This window comes from Zingiber officinale, chromosome 6B (assembly GCF_018446385.1).
Source record: "Zingiber officinale cultivar Zhangliang chromosome 6B, Zo_v1.1, whole genome shotgun sequence".
Taxonomy (NCBI): Eukaryota; Viridiplantae; Streptophyta; class Magnoliopsida; order Zingiberales; family Zingiberaceae; genus Zingiber; species Zingiber officinale.
The window spans coordinates 9,998,906-10,018,731 of NC_055996.1; the positions used below are offsets into that span (position 1 = coordinate 9,998,906).

The window sequence follows — 19,826 nt, forward strand, 5'->3', positions numbered from 1 at the left end:
GACCAAAAGTAGCTAGAGGGGGGGTGAATAGCTCGTCGCGTGCTCGTTGCTCGGTGTTGCTTGTTTCTTCAAGAATGCGCAGCGGAAAATACATAAACAAACACAAACACGCTAACACTAGGAGTTTACTTGGTATCCACCTTCAACGGAGATGACTAATCCAAGGATCCACACCACGCACGCACCCTCCACTATGAAAACACTCCTTTTCGGTAACTACCGAGAGCGGAGAAGCCCTACAAGACTCTCAGTACAAGAAGAAGAAAGGGTAGTAAAGAATAAGCAAAAGCTTACAAGAAATGCAGTAAAAACCCTAGCTTCTTCTTCTTCTCGTTGCAACTCGCCTCTTGACTTGGATGAACCTCCAAGAACCTTCAAGAACTGGCGGTGAGGAGCTTAGAGAGTGCTGGGGAGAGCTGTTGAATCCTGGAAAGAATCGGAAGTTCTGTCGAAGAAATCGCACGCCAACAGCTATAAACGACGCCAACGGTCGAATCCCAATCGATTGGATTGCTCCCAATCGATTGGGAGGCTGGATCGATCCCCGATCGATCCAGCGCCTCGTGCTCGGAAATTACCGGATCGATCCCAATCGATCCAGCACTTCTCGCATGCCAGCGTGTCGCGCACATTCCCAGCCTCTCAGTCGATTGGAGGTTTCAATCGATCCACGGATCGATCCAGAAGCTCACTGATCACTCAAAAACTCTCCCAATCGATGGATCAATCGATTGCTGGATCAATCCACGGATCAATCCAAACCTGCTGGATCAATCCACGGATCAATCCAAACCTGGTTTTGCCCAAAACCAAGCCCAAAGCCCCTAAACCAACATCTAGTCAACCATGACTTGTTGGTACATAAGACCTAGCATCCGGTCACCCTTGGCCAGCTAGGACTCTCTCACCAAGTGTCTGGTCAATCCCTTTGACCCACTTGGACTTTTCTCTTCTTGCCAAGTATCCGGTCACTCCCTAAGACCTACTTGGACTTTTCTTCCTCGTGCCAAGTATCCGGTCAATCCCTTTGACCTACTTGGACTCTCACCAGATGTCTGGTCAACCTTGACCCATCTGGATTTCTCTTGCCTGGCTTCACTCACCAGGACTTTCCCAATTGCCTAGATTCACTCACTAGGTCTTTCACCTGGCTTCACTCACCAGGATTTTTCTCCTGCCTAGCTTCACTCACTAGGACTTCCCAACTGCCTAGCTTCACTCACTAGGTCTTTCACCTGGCTTCACTCACCAGGATTTTCCTCCTGCCTAACATCCCAGTTAGGACTTCCCAGTCAAGTATCCGGTCATCCTTGACCTACTTGACTCTTCTTCAATCAATATCTTATTGTCAAACATCTAAACCCAAACCAAGACTCAGCTTGGTCAACCAGGTCAACCTTGACCTGAGGGATGTTGCACCAACAATCTCCCCCTTTTTGATGTTTGACAATACCACAATAACACTTACAATGCCACATGTAAGTTAGGCTAATCCCATAGCCTCATTCTTCATGCCACTAGGTAATGAAAGCATAAGTTAAGCTTTTCATTCTTCCCCTAAGAGGGAAAACTTCCTCTTAGATAATGAAAGCCTAACTTACTCCCTTTCACACGTCCTTTCATTCTCCCCCTATTGGCACACATCAACCTATGCCCCCTCTTTGGGCACACTTCAACAAATCCATTTGTTGAAAACTCTCCCCCTGAAGAGTTGCTCATCATTGGTTACAACTTCACTCGTTGAACCAACATGATAATGAAGGTCCCATACCCTTCATTTATCCTTAACTTCTTCCTCAATGTAGACAAATACCCAACCTTGAGCATTTTCTAACATCTTGAGTTCCCACTTGAAATAATGAGGATATCCACTCCCCATTTCAAGTTCAAAAGCTCGTCCATGAGCATTTTCTTTAAAGAAGGTTAACCACCTTCCAAGGTTCATGAAAAATAATTTTCATGCCTTTAAAGAGTCCCTCCCCCTAAAGACATGGTGGTAACTTCTGTCATTGCACCAACAATGACTTGGAATCCCTAAACCTTTAGGAAACCCAGATTTAGAAGTTTTGAGGTTCAAATGTTCAAAATTTGAAACAAACCTCAACCTAAACTTCAATGAAGTCTTCCTTAACCATTCCATCCTTGTTTTCAACACGAAAACACCCTTTTATGTATACAAATGTATTTTAAGGGTTTGGAATGGTTACATAGACTAACCATGGTTCAAAGATCTTGAAGTCAGGCCTTCCCAAAATCAGCAACTTGGATCGATTGGAGTTGGGATCCAATCGATTGAACCAACCGAATCGATCCACTGATCGATTCAGTATGTGTGGATCGATCCACTGATCGATCCAGCGAGCTTCTGCTCGCGAGATTTACCTTCTGAATCGATCCACGGATCGATTCAGGAACTCCAATCGATCCATGGATCGATCGGAGTTCTGATAGTTGCTGAAATTCCATTTCAGTCAACTTCAGAAACCCCTAGAAAATTCTACAAAAATCCAAAATCATGAAATTTCGTGTAGACATTATTTAGGGCATACTTAATCATGGAAAATAGCTTTCTATGAAAATACTTTATATTTTCAAAGATTGACACAAACTTGAAAACTTGCAAAAACTTTAGCGTTTTCTTCAAGTTTGTGTCTAACTATTCAATGGTGATTACTATCAAAAGATAGCCTTCACCAAAGTTTTCCAAAAACATTTTAAAAATATTTTCAAAACCAATATCCCATCATGTTCCTTGGGCATAATGCACATGACTTGTACATTAGCTTTCCCAATGATGGGAAAACACATAACTATGTGTTTTGATGAACTTAAAAACTCAAATGAATGCACTAAATCAACATCTTGAGCTTTGTTCATCATCCTAACATCTCACTTGTATCTAATGTGCACTAAAGCACATACAAGTCACCTTATAGTCTTTGTGAGATGTAGATTTTGGTTTTGCCCTAATCTAGGGATCATGCATATCTATCTAGGCATTTTGAGAGGTAGACATCCACAAAGGATGTTACTTGTTGATTTACTTGTTAAACAAATGTCACTTGTTTATTCCACTTGTTGTAAACAAATGCCACTTGTTTAACTAATGTCATATGTCCTTAATTTTTAAGGAAATAAACATAATGCATGATAATGTTATGGCATACATCAAAATAAAATAGCTTTCAAAAGAAAGATTCCTATAACTACATGATGTATGTATGACATGACATGGTATTTTTGTATTTTTCATGATAAGTCATGAATGCAAAATACAAATAAGATAAAATATGATGTCATGGCATATTATGAGCAAACAATCATGGCAAGGTTTAGCATAAATAAAATATACCTAGATTACCTATCTAAGTATCGTTAATCTTAGCTAATCCTAAAACTTAAACCCTAGATTGCCCAAAGTGCTTCAAGAGAGTGTCAAAACCTAAATGGGCATTTCTAATTCTCTTGATTAATTTATGCCAATTGAAATTAAGCTTATCCTCAAATGTTGACATATTCCATTTTTCCTCAAGAGTAATCACATAAATCAAGGCCCGAAGTGCCTTAAAATTTATAAGAGAATACCAAAATCCCAACTTGGTATTTCTCTAGGTTTTCCCAATTTATGCCTTTTTAAGATAAAATCAATTTTCCACCATTAGACACATTTTACTCTTTCAAGAAGTAAATAATAATTCCATTTCATTTTCAAATGTTAACAAAAACCTTGAAAATACTCCTTGAGTGTCAATTTCCTCAAAGTTGGGTTAACTACCCTTCTAATCGGAGTTGACACTCTCTAACCCATCTATGGGGTAGAGAAGATGCTCCTAGGAACCCAACACCTATTGGTGCTCCTTGGATGCTCTAGGTACTCACTAGGGATAACTTCCCTAGATACCTTCCTAGTAACCTTGTTGAGTTTCTTAGAAGCTTTGGTCACATTTTCTAGGTCAACTCTAGGGATAGCCTCTCTTGTGACCTTGTTAGTGACTTTCTTAGACTTCTTAGAAGTCTTAGTCACTTTGGTTGCAAAGATACTTCTAGGGATATCTTCCCTTGTATCTTGGACTTGACCTCTAGACTTAGGGTTTGTTCCATAGATATATGGAACCCTATGATAACTAGGCACATCCTTTTTAGCTTTGGGTTTGTATCCCAAACCTCTATGACCATTGGATGACCTTTGTGCTCCTAGACCTAGGCTATGCTCATTTTGGCCTAATAAGATATTTTCCATCCTTCTTAGGGTCTTTTCCATTTTATCAAGTCTTGACCTCAAGACTTGATTTTCCATCACTAAGTCCTTAGTTTTTGGTTTTCCATTAAGTCCATGAGCATTTTTGTTTCTAGGCTTGTAGCTACAATCCTTAGAGTTCTTGCCTAGACTTTTACCTACATTCCTAGCCTTAGGTGTAGTAGTTTTGGCATGTAGGGCCACATGTTTTTCCTTAAAGCCCTCATGCTTCCTATTCTTATGGTAAATCGCATTAAAATGATAAAAATTAGAACTATCATGCTTTTTACCATAATGTAAAGGAGTAGGCTCAATAAATGTTACCTTCTTCTTTACCTTGGAGGCTCCCCCTTGACTAATGCCTCCTTGAGCCTTGACCATCTTCTTCCCCTTGAGGCATTGACTCCGGTAATGCCCCTTTTGATTGCAAGAGAAGCATATGATATGCTCCTTGCTCTTCTTTGTTCCGGGAATGGTCTCCTCGGGCTTCTCCTTGCCCTTTTGCGTCACTTGACCCTTCTTCTTGGCCAAGTTGGGACACTTGCTCTTGTAGTGCCCACTTTCCCTACACTCAAAACATATTATATGATTTTTATTTTTAATTGAAACATTTATACCTTCTTGTGTAGGGATGACACTTGCTCCTCCATTTACTATTTCTTGAATTTCGGAGGTGGCACCATCTTCTTCTTCTTCACTTGACCCGGATGTAGAAGCTTCTCCTTCTTCTTGATCCGGCGTCACCAAGGATTGCTCCCCCTCAATCCTAGAGGTGGAGGCTTCATCATCTTGAACATGAAACAAGTAGTATGCTCCCTCCTTGTTCCCTTCGTTGCATTCCCTTGAGGATGAAGCTTCTTGGATTTCCTCTTCTTCGGAGGTTGAGCATCTCTCAACCTCGGAGTCCTCCTCTTGGTCTTGCTCCAAAGAGTCACCCTCTCTGGATTCTTCATGATCTTGTACAGTGGAGGGGATCTCTTCATGAAGCTTGGCCAATTTGCTCCATAGCTCCTTTGCATCTTCAAACTCTCCAATTTTGCAAAGGATGGTGCTTGGCAATAAATTGATCAAAAGCTTGGTCACTTTGTCATTTGCCTCGCACCTTTGGACTTGCTCCGGGCTCCATTTGCTTTTCTTTAGAACTTTGCCCTTTGAATTTCTTGGAGCCTTGAAGCCTTCCATTAGAGCAAACCATTGCTCTATCTCCATCATAAGAAAATTTTCGATTCTTGATTTCCAAGAATCGAAACTCGTAGAAGTGTATGGTGGAGCCACCCTTGTGTCAAATCCAAGCCCATCTTGGAATTGCATCTTGAAGTTGAGCTTGATAAAGTCTTGAACTTGAAGAATTTGCTCCAACTTCTTCACCCTCTAGCTTTTCTTGATATGCTTGACCCTTCCGGCGATGATTCCGGTGAAGAGCGGCCTCGCTCTGATACCACTTGGACTTTTCTCGTCATGCCAAGTATCTGGTCACTCCCTTGACCTACTTGGACTTTCCTATTCAGATGTCTGGTCAATCCCTTTGACCTATCTGTATTTCCTCGTGCCAAGTATCCAGTCAATCCTTTGACCTACTTGGACTTCCCAACACCAGATGTCCGATCATCCTTGATCCATCTGGATTTTCCCTTGCCTGGCTTCACTCACCAGGACTTTCACCTAGCTTCACTCACTAGGGTTTTCCATCTGCCTAGCTTCACTCACTAGGTCTTTCACCTGGCTTCACTCACCAGGATTTTTCTCCTGCCTAGCTTCACTCACTAGGACTTCCCAATTGCCTAGCTTCACTCACTAGGTCTTTCACCTGGCTTCACTCACCAGGATTTTCCTCCTGCCTAACATCCCAGTTAGGACTTCCCAGTCAAGTATCCGGTCATCCTTGACCTACTTGACTCTTCTTCAATCAATATCTTACTGTCAAACATCTAAACCCAAACCAAGACTCAGCTTGGTCAACCAGGTCAACCTTGACCTGAGGGATGTTGCACCAACAGCATGAACATTGTCGGGCCCTTCCCCATGGCGATCGGCCAATGGAAGTTTCTGCTCGTGGCCGTAGATTACTTCTCAAAGTGGGTGGAGGCCAAGCCACTTGCAAGGATAACCGAACAGATGGTCATAAGGTTCATTTGGCAACAAATCATATGTCAGTTTGACATACCACGATAGCTTGTATTCGACAATGGGAGGCAGTTCACGGGTCAAAGGCTTAAAGAATGGTGCGAGGGATACGACATTCAACAAACCTTCACTTTCGTGGCCTATCCGTAGAGCAATGGGCAAGCAGAAGTCACCAATCGGGAAATCCTTCGAGTCTTGCGTGCTCGACTCGACTATATGAGAGACAGCTGGGTCGATGAACTCCCGAGCGTGCTATGGGCCCTCCGCACGACACTGAAAGAAGGGACCGGTCTAACCCCTTCCACCTGGTATATGGTGGCGAAGCGGTCAACCCCGTCGAGGTCAGGATAGAGTCTGATCGGGTGTAGCATTATGATGAAGGCAACGCCGAGAGGATGCTCTTGGAGCTGGACTTTGTGGATGAAGCGTACGCCAAATCAGCCGTTCGGCTCATGGTGTATCGACAGTGGATGAAGCAAACCTACAATCAAATGGTGATCCCGAGATCCTTCCAGGTCGGCGACTTTGTTTGGAAGAAAGTCAAGCCAGTCGGGGACGTCACCAAGCTCGAAGCCCCTTGGACACGATTTTTCAAGGTCGTAGAAAAGCTCCGCTCGGGTGCTTATTATCTAGAGGACGAGATGGGAAGGCGGCTCGAACGACCCTGGAGCGTAAACCATCTCCAACCCTACCGGGCCGGATGAGAGGTGCACAAGTGTAGAAGTGTATTCATACATTTTTATACGTCCTCTCTGAATGTAGGGTCAAAATAAAAGATTTCTAAGCTATATACCAAATGGCACGTCAAATCGTTGAGCAGCAACGTTAAACGCGTGTCTCCATCAACGGTCGAGCGGTGACCTTAAACCCAAGTCTTCACTAAATCATCGAGTGGCGACGTTAAACGCGTGTCTCCATCAACAGTCGAGTGGCGACCTTAAACCCAAGTCTTCACCAAATCGTCGAGCGGCGACGTTAAATGCGTGTCTTCATCAACGGTCGAGCAACGACCTTAAACCCTAGTCTACGCCAACGGTTGAGCGGCAACCTTAAACTCTTTTCTCTACCAACGGTTGAGATGCGACCTTAAACTCAAGTCTTCACCAAACCGTCGAGTAGTGACGTTAAACGCGTGTCTCCATCTACGATCGAGCGACAAGCTTAAACCCTAGTCTACGCTAATGGTCGAGCGACGACCTTAAACTCTTGTCTCCACCAACGGTTGAGCGGCGACCTTAAATCCATGTCTTCACCAAATCGTCGAGCGGCAACGTTAAATGTGTGTCTCCATCAACGGTCGAACGACGACCTTAAACCCTAGTCTACGCCAACGGTCAAGCGGCGACCTTAAACTCTTGTCTCCACCAACGGTCGAGTGATGACCTTAAACCTAAGTCTTCACCAAACCATCAAGCGGCGACGTTAAACGTGTGTCTCTATCAACGGTCGAGCGGCGACCTTAAACCCTAGTCTACGTCAACGGTTGAGCAACGACCTTAAACTCTTGTCTCCACCAACAGTCGAGCGGCGACCTTAAACCCAAGTCTTCACCAAATCGTCGAGTGACAATGTTAAACTCATGTCCCCACCAACGGTCTAGCAGCGACCTTATACCTAAGTCTTCACCAAATTGTCGAGCGGCGACGTTAAACGCATGTCCCCACCAACGGTCGAGCGGTGACCTTAAACCCGAGTCTTCACCGAATCATCGAGAGGTGACGTTCAATGCGTGTCCTCACTAACGGTCGAACGGTGACCATAAATCCGAGCTTACTCTTACGGTCAAGGGGTTAGTCGCAGATACAAGATCAGGGGCATTTACAGTCAAAGACAACACTGTGAAAGGAAATGCTTCGCCGAACGGGCGCACATATATTAAAACCAAAATTTTCAAAATTACATATCAAGATTACAGTGGTCAGATAAAGATAAGAGCTTCGCCGAACGAGCGAGCTTACATTAGGACTTCCAAAATTTACAGCGTTCAACCACACTCAAGATAATCAAGAGCGTCATCGGGTAGTGACTCAGTCATCTTATCCCGATTGATAACGCTATCCTTCAAGGTCTCAGGAAGGTGGCCACCCATCTTGAGCTGGTTGATCGTCTCGTCTATTGCAAGGTTGCAGAGCCGAAGATAATGGGCCACGACTTTATCATTGAAGGCGTCCGAGCAGATGTAATTTTGTTTCATTGCTGCAAATCGACTTGGCTCGGCGTCCTGATAAATCTTTATCGCCCTCAGGAGCCCTCCAGCTCGGTCTTCACCTTCCCTAGCTCATCCTGGGTCAACTTCAGCGTTGTGTCCTTATCGGAAAGCTGGCCCTGGAGCTCAGTTTTTTGGGCCGATCGACTCGCTCGCTCGATCACCATAAAATCTTCAGCCTCCTTGAGCTTGCTAGCGAGGTCTCGAGCCTCCTTGTTCTTCAGCTCTAGGTCCCCGATGGCCCGGTTCTTCTTAGCGGTGACCGACTCGATCTTTTTGTCAAAAGTGCTGACCTGCTTCTTGAGTTGGCCTAGCATCTCCTCCTGGCTAGTGGTTTTAGTCCGTTCGACCTCAAGGAGCTTGGTCACCTTCTTCAGATCGGCCTTCAGCTTGGCCATCTCCTTCGGATTGGCAACGGGTTGGCTGCTTGAAACTCTGAGCTTCTTGAACTCATCCTCTAGATAAGACAGCCTGTGGCACATGGCCAAGCTTTCCACCCAATACTACAAACAGGTAAAAGGATTAGAGTCGATCGGAGAAAAGATAATTACAATGAGCTTACCCCAGTGGTCATTTGGTTATGGTTGTTAGCGAGCGCGCCTGGGGGCATCATCGCCGCTCGAGCTCGGGCTTGGGCTTCTTCCCAGACTTGGGCAAGCGAGCCCCGGATGATGATTTGATGCTCAGGAGTGCGCGACTAGGAGCTCGGCTCGCTGTACTCCTTCGTTGGCAAATGAAGGATCGTCATGACTGATCTACGATTGCCTGGAGCTGAGTGGGCCGAGGCTTCCGGAGTAGTCGACCGGGACGCAGATGCCAAGAGGATGGCCGAGCATCGAACTCTCAATGGTTGTGATATCGGTAGGGGCTCTGCGGCAATAGACTCCTATAATAGCTCCGCCACCGAAGGAGTCCGGTCGGAGGATATCTTAGGCAGGGTCTCAGGAACTGCGGAGGGATTCTAGGTGCCAACATCGACCCTTTCAGCAGAGCCCACCGCCGAAGCAGCAGAGCACGAAGACTCTGTTCGACGCCTCTTGCACCTTAACAACGGCTCGCTAGAGGAGCCTGAACTCTCCGATTGGACGATAGGTGCTTGCTCGAATGGTTGCTTCGAGCCGCCATCAACCTCAACACTGGGGGCTCGGCTAGCTACTCTGCCACTCGCCAAGGCGGGAGTCACTGCGCTCTCATCTTGAGAGCTGACCGACTGTAGGCCGCGGTTCGCAATTCTTCCATAACAACAGCTTTGATCTCGGCATTCTGAAGATTCGCAAGGCCAGACATTCGAGCACGGAGCATAACTTCTGTTGTAAAAGAAGTAGAAAAATTAGTTAGAATCAAAAGAAAAATGTACAAGAAACCTCTTACCTAAGTTGGTCGGTAGCCCAGTGCAGATCGGGCTCATGCTAAAGATGTACAACACACCCTCAAGCAGCAACTTGTTGATGTCATACTTCTGGCTGGCCAGCATGGATGCGGTGTGAAGATAGTCTGAGCGATTCTTGTATTTCTTTAGGCCGGGTTGAGGTGGTAGGCCGACCTGCCAACGAGTCCAGAAGCTCGATCTGTCGGGAAGACAAATAAAAAAGAAATATTCCTTTCAATGTTTATTGGAAGTCGACATTTTGTCAAAAAATACCAGCTCGATCCGAGACTGAAAAAGGAAGGTACCCAGTTCGGACTGTTTGGGGTAATAGAAATAGTGGAAAGCTTGAGGAGTTAGAGGGATGTCGTGTAGCCGAAACAACACAATGACGCCACACAGAAGGGGAAAGGAATTCAGTACAAGTTGCGGAAGGAGAACACGGAAATAATTGCAGGCTTCGATGATGAAGGGATGGATAGGGAAGCGGAGACCAGCCACAAATTAGTCCCTGAACAAACAGATGATGTCGGTCAACAATTCATTTGGCCAATCGGATGCGGAAGCTAAAATAATCTCATGATCAGGGGGAATCTCAAAAATGTTTCTGAGGTTCTCAGTGTTGCCCAAATCGAAGCTGGTCTCCATGGTGGTGTACCAGAGTCTGGGAGGGGGTCCGGCGGCTGAGAAGAGTTGGCCATTACAAAAGAAGCAAAAATGGCGGAAGAAAACACGACCGAAAGAGTGAAAAGACCGCTGGAAGGTCACCAAGAACAGGAAGAACCCGGAGATCGAAAGCAAGGGAGGAAGAAAGGGAGCTTACGAAGATGTAGATCGTCGGAAGAGAAATGGGTGAAGGAGACGCGCAGGAGGCCGCTGGAGGAGGAGAACGAGAGCGCCGGAGAGCACGAGAGTCTAAAACATGACAACAGAAGAGGAGAAGGCGGCGAGGTAGCGAGCTCATATACCCCAGGCTCGGCCAACCGGAGCTGTTCGATCTAGGTTGCGAAAACCTAGGCGATGATCCGACTGTTGAATTCAAACCACCAAACGTCGCCATCAATGTCTGTCACGTCAGGCGTGCGACGACTGCGGGCATGACACATGGCGCGCTATCACTGGTCGACAATTAAGAGCGACATGGGAACCTGCTCTGCCTTAATAAAAAAGGATTTGCATGCTTCCCGAGAAATCGGGGTGACGTCAGTCCCATCTGCGTTCGCCCATGATAGACGGAGGAGGAAGTCTTCTAAGTGTAAGCCTTTGCTTTTCCGATCGGATCAAAGGAGCATGTTTGACCGAGCGACTACTTTCAGAAGGCCGATCGGTGAGGATCAGGTACATCCTGACCGAAGTCTATACAATGAGGAAGGTTGATCGAGAAGAAATCGGCGCACACTGGTCCAGTCAGTCGGACTACAACCTCCTTTGACTAGACTTGAAGGGGAGATTTGTGATGCGGTGATAAGAGAGAGAGGGGGGCCCACCCCGCTGCCATGGTGGAGGTCAGTGTCATGTTGGAGGTCAGAGTCAAGGTGATCAAACACCCTTATACCATTGGTCGATCGGGTAGCCGCTCGCCCGATCGGGATAAGGAAGACCCGATCCGACATCATAACAGCTCTGCGAGGTTCCGAGCTTTCGATGTTCAGAAAGACTGCTAGGTATCTGCAAGGGCATGCCGAGCCGCTTCCCCGCTCGACCTTATATAGAGCTATAAGAACGGAGTGGATTTACGACCAAGCTACACAAACAGAAGGGCGCCCGAACTGCTTTCTCGCTCGGCTAATACACTCATCCGAGCAGAAAGTAACAACCCAAGCCGAGTGGTTATCCTTCGAGCAGCTATCCCGCTCGGCCGAGTAAAAGACACAGCTAGCTGGACATTATTTTTTCGGGATCATGCGCTGCTGATAGTCGGCATGGTCGACGGCCAGTTCAGACAGAAGATTATACGACAGAAGCTTCCACTTTCACTTCAGAGATATGCTCGGCTCGTTAAGGTATTGTGCCAGAGACACTTTACTGATACATCTTGAAAGCTTCGAGAAGCGTGCACGTCTTGGGAAGCGTGCATGTACGCTACAGGAGTCCTATATAACGGGAGGTTCAAGGTTCAGCGAAGGTATGCGATAATCTACTGTTCCTGCTACTGTTCGCTATTTTACTTTGCTTCCACACATCGTTGGTGACTGACTTTGGTTAATTTATTTATTATTTTATTAAGAATCTAAATTTTTTAATAATTAATTTTTAATGAAGCTTCAAATGAAATTATATTAATATTTTTTTTATTTTATATTGAAAATAATTTTAAAATTTATTAATTATTTTCTTTGATTCTTTTATATAATTTTTTTTTTAAATTTTAAATTTTATGATTAATAATATCATGAATAAATAAATTTCTATAAATATTTTCAATCGATAAGTTATTCCGAACGCAAGGATCGTTACGAGTTGATCCCGAACGTAGCTGAGACAACGACTCCATCAGTCGGACGTGCAGGTACGGACGGCTATGGGCGATGATAGAGAAAAAAAAGGATTTTTATTAGGATTATCTGAGAACCTAGGTTGATGTCTCTGTCCTTCGAAAGGTGCGAAGAGGGAGAGAAATTAATTTTAAATAGATTATAGATATGGTTAAAAAGTTATTTTAAAATTATTTTATATGTTTTATATTATTTAAATAAGGTAAATTTATAATTAGAAGGAGAGAGTCAACCACCAAACTAAAGCTAAGGCAAAGGGGATCAGTCCCTTCCTTTGATGATGCCGCCGCCCAAGTTCTGCATCGCGATCTCCTCGTTCAAGTGAATATTCACATAAAACTGCCTCCATTACTAAACTCTAGACTTGCTACAAGTGAATATTCACATAAAACTGCCTCCATTACTAATTAAAAAAAAAACTGTTTGTTTTTATAAGAGTTAGGATAATTTTTGTTTCAGTTGATAAAAGTGAACAATTTGATTGACACTGTTCACTGTTAATAAGTATGGATAAAGTGAGGACCAATTGTTATATTTGAGGCAATAGGATGATATATTGAAACATTTGCTAAACAAACATATTAGTCTATATTTCAGGTGAATTGATTGACCTTGTGTTAGCTTATGTGGTTTCAAATTTAAACAAAATGGGAGGTTAAACACATATTATTTATTCATTATTGATTAACCATGGTGAGTTGTCAAATCTTTTATTGGCTCAATTGATCCCATAACCTCTGGCATGGCTCTGCCCCTAGACTTAAGGGCATTTAAACATTCATTTCCCATAAATAAGATACTGACAAACATAGTCATAGTTTTTCAAAATAAAACTTGCAACATATTTTGTGTCAAGTTTTAAGCAAATGCATTGTCAACCATTTTATAAAAACATTTTTTGGTACTTTTATTTTGGAAATGCTGTCGTTGATTGACTGCAGATTTTATACGTCTGACCTCTGAAAAAAAGTTCTTGACCCCATTCCTCCATTTTTTTTTCCAAGAGTATTTCCATACTTAAAGTAATAGAAATTTTGTGTTTCTTTTCTCATTTTATTGGCATTGTTTGAATATCATGTTATTTGAATAATTAACTGTTTGCTGTTGACGAATTTATAGTTTGATTGAAATAAATTTATAGAAATAAGTTTTTTTAAATGTTGGGTTTCTTAACCGTTTGTCACGGGCATTTTTCGATCGATTTATCAAAGTAGTCGGTGGTAAAATTTCATGGGGCCGGATCATTCAAGATTAATCAATGAGCCTAACTGTATTTATTATTTATAATACAAAATAATGTTTAAATTGGAATTAACCTCTTATCTTGTATTATATTGCCACGTATAATAAAGATAAAAGGTTGTGAGGTCAACCGTGTGGGACGTTTAGAGTCAACAATCACATAGGACCTTTTGTGAAATTTACAGAAATATAATAAAAGATAAGAGATAATTAGTCCGTGGGATCATCATTCTAACAATTATTTAAACACAATAGACCGCCAATGATGAATTTAGGAACCAACAATAATTAATTTGTGAAAATATTATTATGCTAAACATAATATAATCATGACAAAGACGATTACATTCTATTATTACCACACTAGGGCTAGACCTAATTAAAGAGTCTCACACCTTGACATTATATAATCATGAGACTTTAGGAATATTTATATATCTAAATGTTTAGTTACCTGTTGATAGAATGTTACATGAGGATGAATTTTAAATTATTTAATTTTTCTTCTTTTAAATACTATATAATTCTGAATAAACTATTACTCATAAAAAATAATTAAAAATGATAATATGATATGGTTAGTAGTTGGAAAAGCTAGGAACATTGCACTATGTTTACTGGAGAGTAATTTCTTAATGAAAAAGAGAACAAAAATGATCTATTACATTTGTGATTACATATAAATATTATCATATTGAACAAAATTTCTAGAGAAAGGACTGAGTAGCAATATTAAAAAAAAGGGCTAAAAATAGTACACTTAAGAATATTAAGTGCAATGTTTCATTCAATACTAAAGACTCATAAACAGCTAAGGATTATAAACTTTTCTCCATGAACCCACTGAGCTCTGCTTATATCCACCCATATATATAGCTAAAGACAATTTTTTGCAAGGCTAAGTTTTCAAAATAATATGCTAAAGAGGGAAGTGAGGTAGGAAAATCAATTTCTAGGGAAGGATAGTTAAATAATCCCTCACTTGTGTTTTCTTGGAGTGAATGAAATTATGAGAGATATATGTTTCCTTGGTGAGAAATAAAGAGGAGAGAAATATGTTTGTTCTGAAATTGATTTTGTATACAGGTAGAAAATATAAAACTTATATAAAAATAGGCTGATATTTGCCTTTTTAAATAACAATGCAGGTTGAGAAAACTTACAACTACATTCACAAGTATGGCTACAATTCAGCTGATGGGAGCTGCAGTTCCGAAAAAGCAGGATTTATTTAGCCTTCTCGAGTAGCCTTTGTTCTATTTTCTTGTATATTCTGGGATTTGCTTTGCTCCTGTCAGAGTGTCAGTCCCTAAAAGAATTGATTACATATTCTGTGTTACAATTATTTCAGTTAATGAAAGATAAAGGTGCTTTAGATGCATGAACCATGAGATTGATTTCACTTTTGTACACTTCTATTCATTAATTACGTCAACCATTACCACCAAGCCCAAGTACCTTGTAACAAATGTAGCCAATTGGGATTTTGACTGTACAATCTGTTGGATCGAGAACGTGATTGAGGGGGGATGAATAGCGTTCGTAATTTTTACACATTTTGTAATAGATAATTAAACGAGTAAAACAGCAGAAATGAAATAAAGACAAGACACAAGCACAAGGGACATCAAGATTTACTTGGTTCGGAGCCTTGGGCGACTCCTACTTCAAGGTCCGTGATTGTTGATCGCTTTTGGTGGGCAACAACTATAATATCAAAAATCTTTTACAAGCAAGTATAATTACAGTAGTAAAAGTATACCAACGACACAAAAAAATGGAAGATTCTAAGCTCCGGGTCGTCGGTGTCAAGTCGTAGCTTTGTCGAAACTTCTCGTTAGCAGCTCGTTGCAGAAAGATCGCTTGTCAATTGATGATATGGACTGCTGCTCGAACCCTCCTTAAATAGCTTGCTTGAGACGCCTCCAAGCCTGTCCGAGGCTCCTCAAACGTGAAATTATATCCCGAATCTTGCACTGCGATAAGCCTTTGCGTCGTTGTTGTTTATCCGCCTTGAGGCGCCTCCATCACACTCCAAGGCGCCTCCAAGCAGAGGTCCAAGGCGCCTCCAGCTCCTTTTGCGCAGCCAGCTCACTTTGCACCCGAGGCGCCTCCAAGCTTCATGGAGGCGCCTCGGATACTGTTCATCCGAGGCAAACTTTGTGTTTTAGTACCTACAAGATATGTTAGTCCTAAAATACCCTGCAACACAAAGTTAGTAGGTAATAAAAAGAATATTTGACAGTCTCTGGGTTGTCCGGTTCTGACTTAGGATTTCCGATCGGAAATCTTAGGTCGAACCGACGTCTGCTGTTCCCTCTTCCGGGTAACGCGCCCTTACCTACTCCACTCAAGAGAGTTTATCTTTTGACAGTTCGGTCCTCCAGATCGACTGGACTTTTGCTCCGCGCTCGAGTCTTCCGGTCTTCATATTGGACGTCCGGTCCACGACCCGTCCAGTCTTCTACCCGGTTCGCGACACCAAGATTTCAACTTAGGGTTACCGTCTCTAGGATTTTTGCCCGAAGACCTCAACCCGCCAAGACTTTCCGCATAGGATTACCACCCCCTATGACCTAGGGTTACCGCCCCCTAGGGTTTTCCACTTGTTTAACAGCAGCTAGGACTTTTGCCTAAGTACACTTAGGACTTTTCCTGCAACGCTCATTCAACATATTAGTAAACAAAACACCTTAACTTTGAACCCTTTGACATAATCAAAACATAAATTTGATCGTCGGATAGTTCCCGCACGAACATAATCTACTACTTTTTTGACTTCATGTACTCCATAATTTATATTTATGTTCAGTTCCCATGTGAGGCAGGAATTGAGATGTTGAATTGGAAGTCTTGCAATTAAATCTTAGTATAATTAGAACTGAAGTCTGTAAAATGATAACTATTTATACTTTAAAGTTATCAGTCAAACGCTTAAGTTGAGCGAAACAAATTGGTGCATTGATCAAGGGGAGTACTTGATGATACTCCTCCTTCCTCTTGTTATATTATATTTCAACAATCTTAAAGCTTAAGAGAGGGCTCAAATGTCAAGATATTTCAATTGGGAACTTCTTAGTATTTAAGCACATTATATTGATGATATAGAACTTGAGAGGGGGGCACTGCATTAGATGATATTGATTCTCAAATCCACAACCTTTAGTCAAAAGTCCTTCGCATCTAACTCACTTACCACTAGATTTAGCTATTGTTGGCTCTTCCTATTTTCTTTTACATGTTCTATCATGTCAGCAAGGGCGAGAGAATGGCAAGTCACTTAGGTCAGGACATCTTGCTATTTAAGCATATTGTAGGAACCTTATTTGGAGTTACGAGATTTACAGGTCTTCACACCTTCTATGAGATGTGAGAGATTGTTTGAAGGTTTTCCCCTCCACACTTTCTACTCTTTACAAAACATCAACATCGAAATTGTCTGTTGATTCATATGCAAAGATTCACTGTTATATTGCATGAGGAAACTGCTTCAGATGTTTGTCTTCCATGCCACAGCTTGTGAAGTGGGATCAAAGGAGTTTTGCATCTGCAATTGGACCTGCTGCAGAGGAGCTTCTGGCTGCTGGTCTCGAAGGGTATGTGAACCAGACCAGGCGCATTGAAGAGCTTTTTGGGAAGATCTGGCCACCACCCAATGTCTGAACTTCATACCTTTCTGAAGATAGAGCTACCAAAGAAAATTACAAGTTGGAAGATAAAAATTTAGTCGCACCAGGTTTTCTTGGATTATAGGGTTATGTATGAGCCAGTTGTTCTGAACCTACATTGGTTCAAGGCAAGATCAGTTCTGTCCATCGAGTTGAGAATTAAAGACCATACCATTGTTTTTGTCTTTATTTCTTTCTTAACGACGTTCAGGTTTCTCAGACCTTTGCTCGGAGATCAAACAAAAGGAGTCTGATCAGGTAGGCTAAGGAGTAATTCTGTTGTTTACTTCATAAACTCTGGATTGTTTTGGTAGGATTTTCATGGCTGTATTTACGATGAGCTAAATGAGGAAGTTACATGTTCCTTTGCGTGTTAGTTATCAGATCATCATGATATACAAGGATGTTTAAATGGCTGAATATATTGCTTAATGGTCCGGTGTGACAAATGCCATTTGTGTATCGGCCAGAGGATAGGGCTTGAATTTGATTTGCGAACGTTATTTGACTAACGATTTAACTCCATAAATTGTTATAGTTTTCGTTTAGAATTGGATATCCGACAACAAACTCAAAATCATCTCATTGATAACTCTACTTTCTCACTTATTGATCGTCTCTCGATCACCTACTCCAAGAAGTGAAAATTGAACTGATCGTTTTTATTTTTTGAAATAAATTGAATGGATTAAGTTTTACTATTAAAATTTAATAAATTAAATTTATTAAATTATACAGTTATCAAATTATTTTTATTTTAAAAAAAAAACAGTCAATTGATAATGTACTCCATTGTTATTGGAGTTTGTTCGATTTATCAATCACGGTTCAATTTAATTAAATTTAAAATTTTAAAATCATCAGCTCAACTTCGTGGAATTTTCTTTTAATATATTTTTTCAAAATAAATACGATACAACAGGTTGTACTTGTACATTTAGTTAGGGAAGTTACGAATAATAATGGGCTCGACCGCGCGCGTTTTTTGTTTTTTCGTTTTTTTGGCAGCCGGTTCCGATGAAAGCGGATATATCATTATATATATCTATCTATCGAGGAGAGGAGAAGAGTCACATCATTCCACAACCAAACCTCAGTCTTCCTGCGCCGACGCCGACGCCGACGTCCAAGTTCTCCATGGCGATCTCCTCGTCCAAGACGCTGGATCACTGGCGGGAGGTCTTTCGGGCGGCCGGCGAATCGGACGTCTTCCACGTCATCCGACAAGCCATCCATTTCGCTGCCTCCAATCATCCGGACGAGTTCAGGATCCGGAAGGATAAAATTGTACAAATGCTCTTCACCGCAATTCCCCACGTCGAGAAGGCCGACGAGGACCATCGCAACGATGTCAAAGCAATGAAGGAGAAGGAAGATGATAGCCTTGACAACGCGATTGAGGATGAGGATGAGGATGAGGATGAGGAGGAGGAGGAGGAGGAGTCTGGCCCTGGCAACCCCGTCAAGAGTGTTGATGATTTATTGGCTGAACGGACGACTACTCCCTCAGAAACCTGGAACATAGTGTCGGTCTCGAAAAATGGCAATATCCGCCTTAGAAGAGTACTCCATGACCATGATCAAACTAAGCCATCGAATCCGCAGACAACAGAGCATCAACCTGCAGATAAACCTCTTAATCTGGAAGGGTCGCTTACGCTTATTCCAACATTTGCAGAGCAAAAACCTGATGAGCCTCGCAATCTGGAAGGGTCGCATCATCCTGAGCCTGTGACTGCTCATCCTGAGCCTCGCAGTGACGATCAGGAAGGGTCGCATCATCCTGAGCCTGTGATTGCTCATCCTGAGCCTCGCAGTGACGATCAGGAAGGGTCGCCTCGATCTAATCTGTTAGCGGCAACAAAGCTCAAGCTCAGCGAAGGCTGCTACCACCCATTTGAGCCGAGACCGAAGAAGTTCTGCAGAAGACCTCTCCAGTTCAGGATCTCAGGAGCTCGGTTGCTGCGATAAATTCATGAATTCATTATATAAGCAATCAAGCTGCTACAGAAATAGGTGCCGGCGCCGCCACTAATTTTCTGCTTCAGGAGCTCTAGCTGCCTGCACGAGTCTTGATGAAGACACAAACCATCCACCAGTTGCAGCAAATTAATTAGGGTTTAGGGTTTAACCCGTAAACCCTAAACATGCATATATTCTGCTTTGGGAGCTCTAGCTGATTCCAACATTCTTGATTTCTTTTCCTTTTCTTTCTTTAGAACATGACACACTTATGTTTATCTTTGTGCATTTGTTTGCTGTAAACAATGTAAATTCATTCAATGCGAGGTTTTATTATTGTGGCATTACCTTACCTTGATATATATGATGCTTCAATTCATCAAGAATATATTTCTAATAATTTATAATTCATAATTAATTAAGATTAATTCCATTACAATCCACAAAGCAAACACTTTGATTGTAATCCAACAAAGAAACAGTAACATTAATTCCATGGTTTAGCTAGTAGCATGGAATTCAGAGA

The 19,826-nt window shown here is 42.3% G+C and overlaps 1 long non-coding RNA gene across 1 annotated transcript; it reads left to right on the top strand.

Moving 5' to 3' along the window:
• Positions 1–16,501: 16,501 nt before the first annotated feature.
• On the top strand, positions 16,502–17,371 carry LOC121989930. Its single transcript, XR_006114366.1, has 2 exons — positions 16,502–17,057; positions 17,187–17,371. It is a non-coding gene; the product is annotated as an uncharacterized LOC121989930 (long non-coding RNA).
• The last annotated feature ends 2,455 nt before the right edge of the window (positions 17,372–19,826 follow it).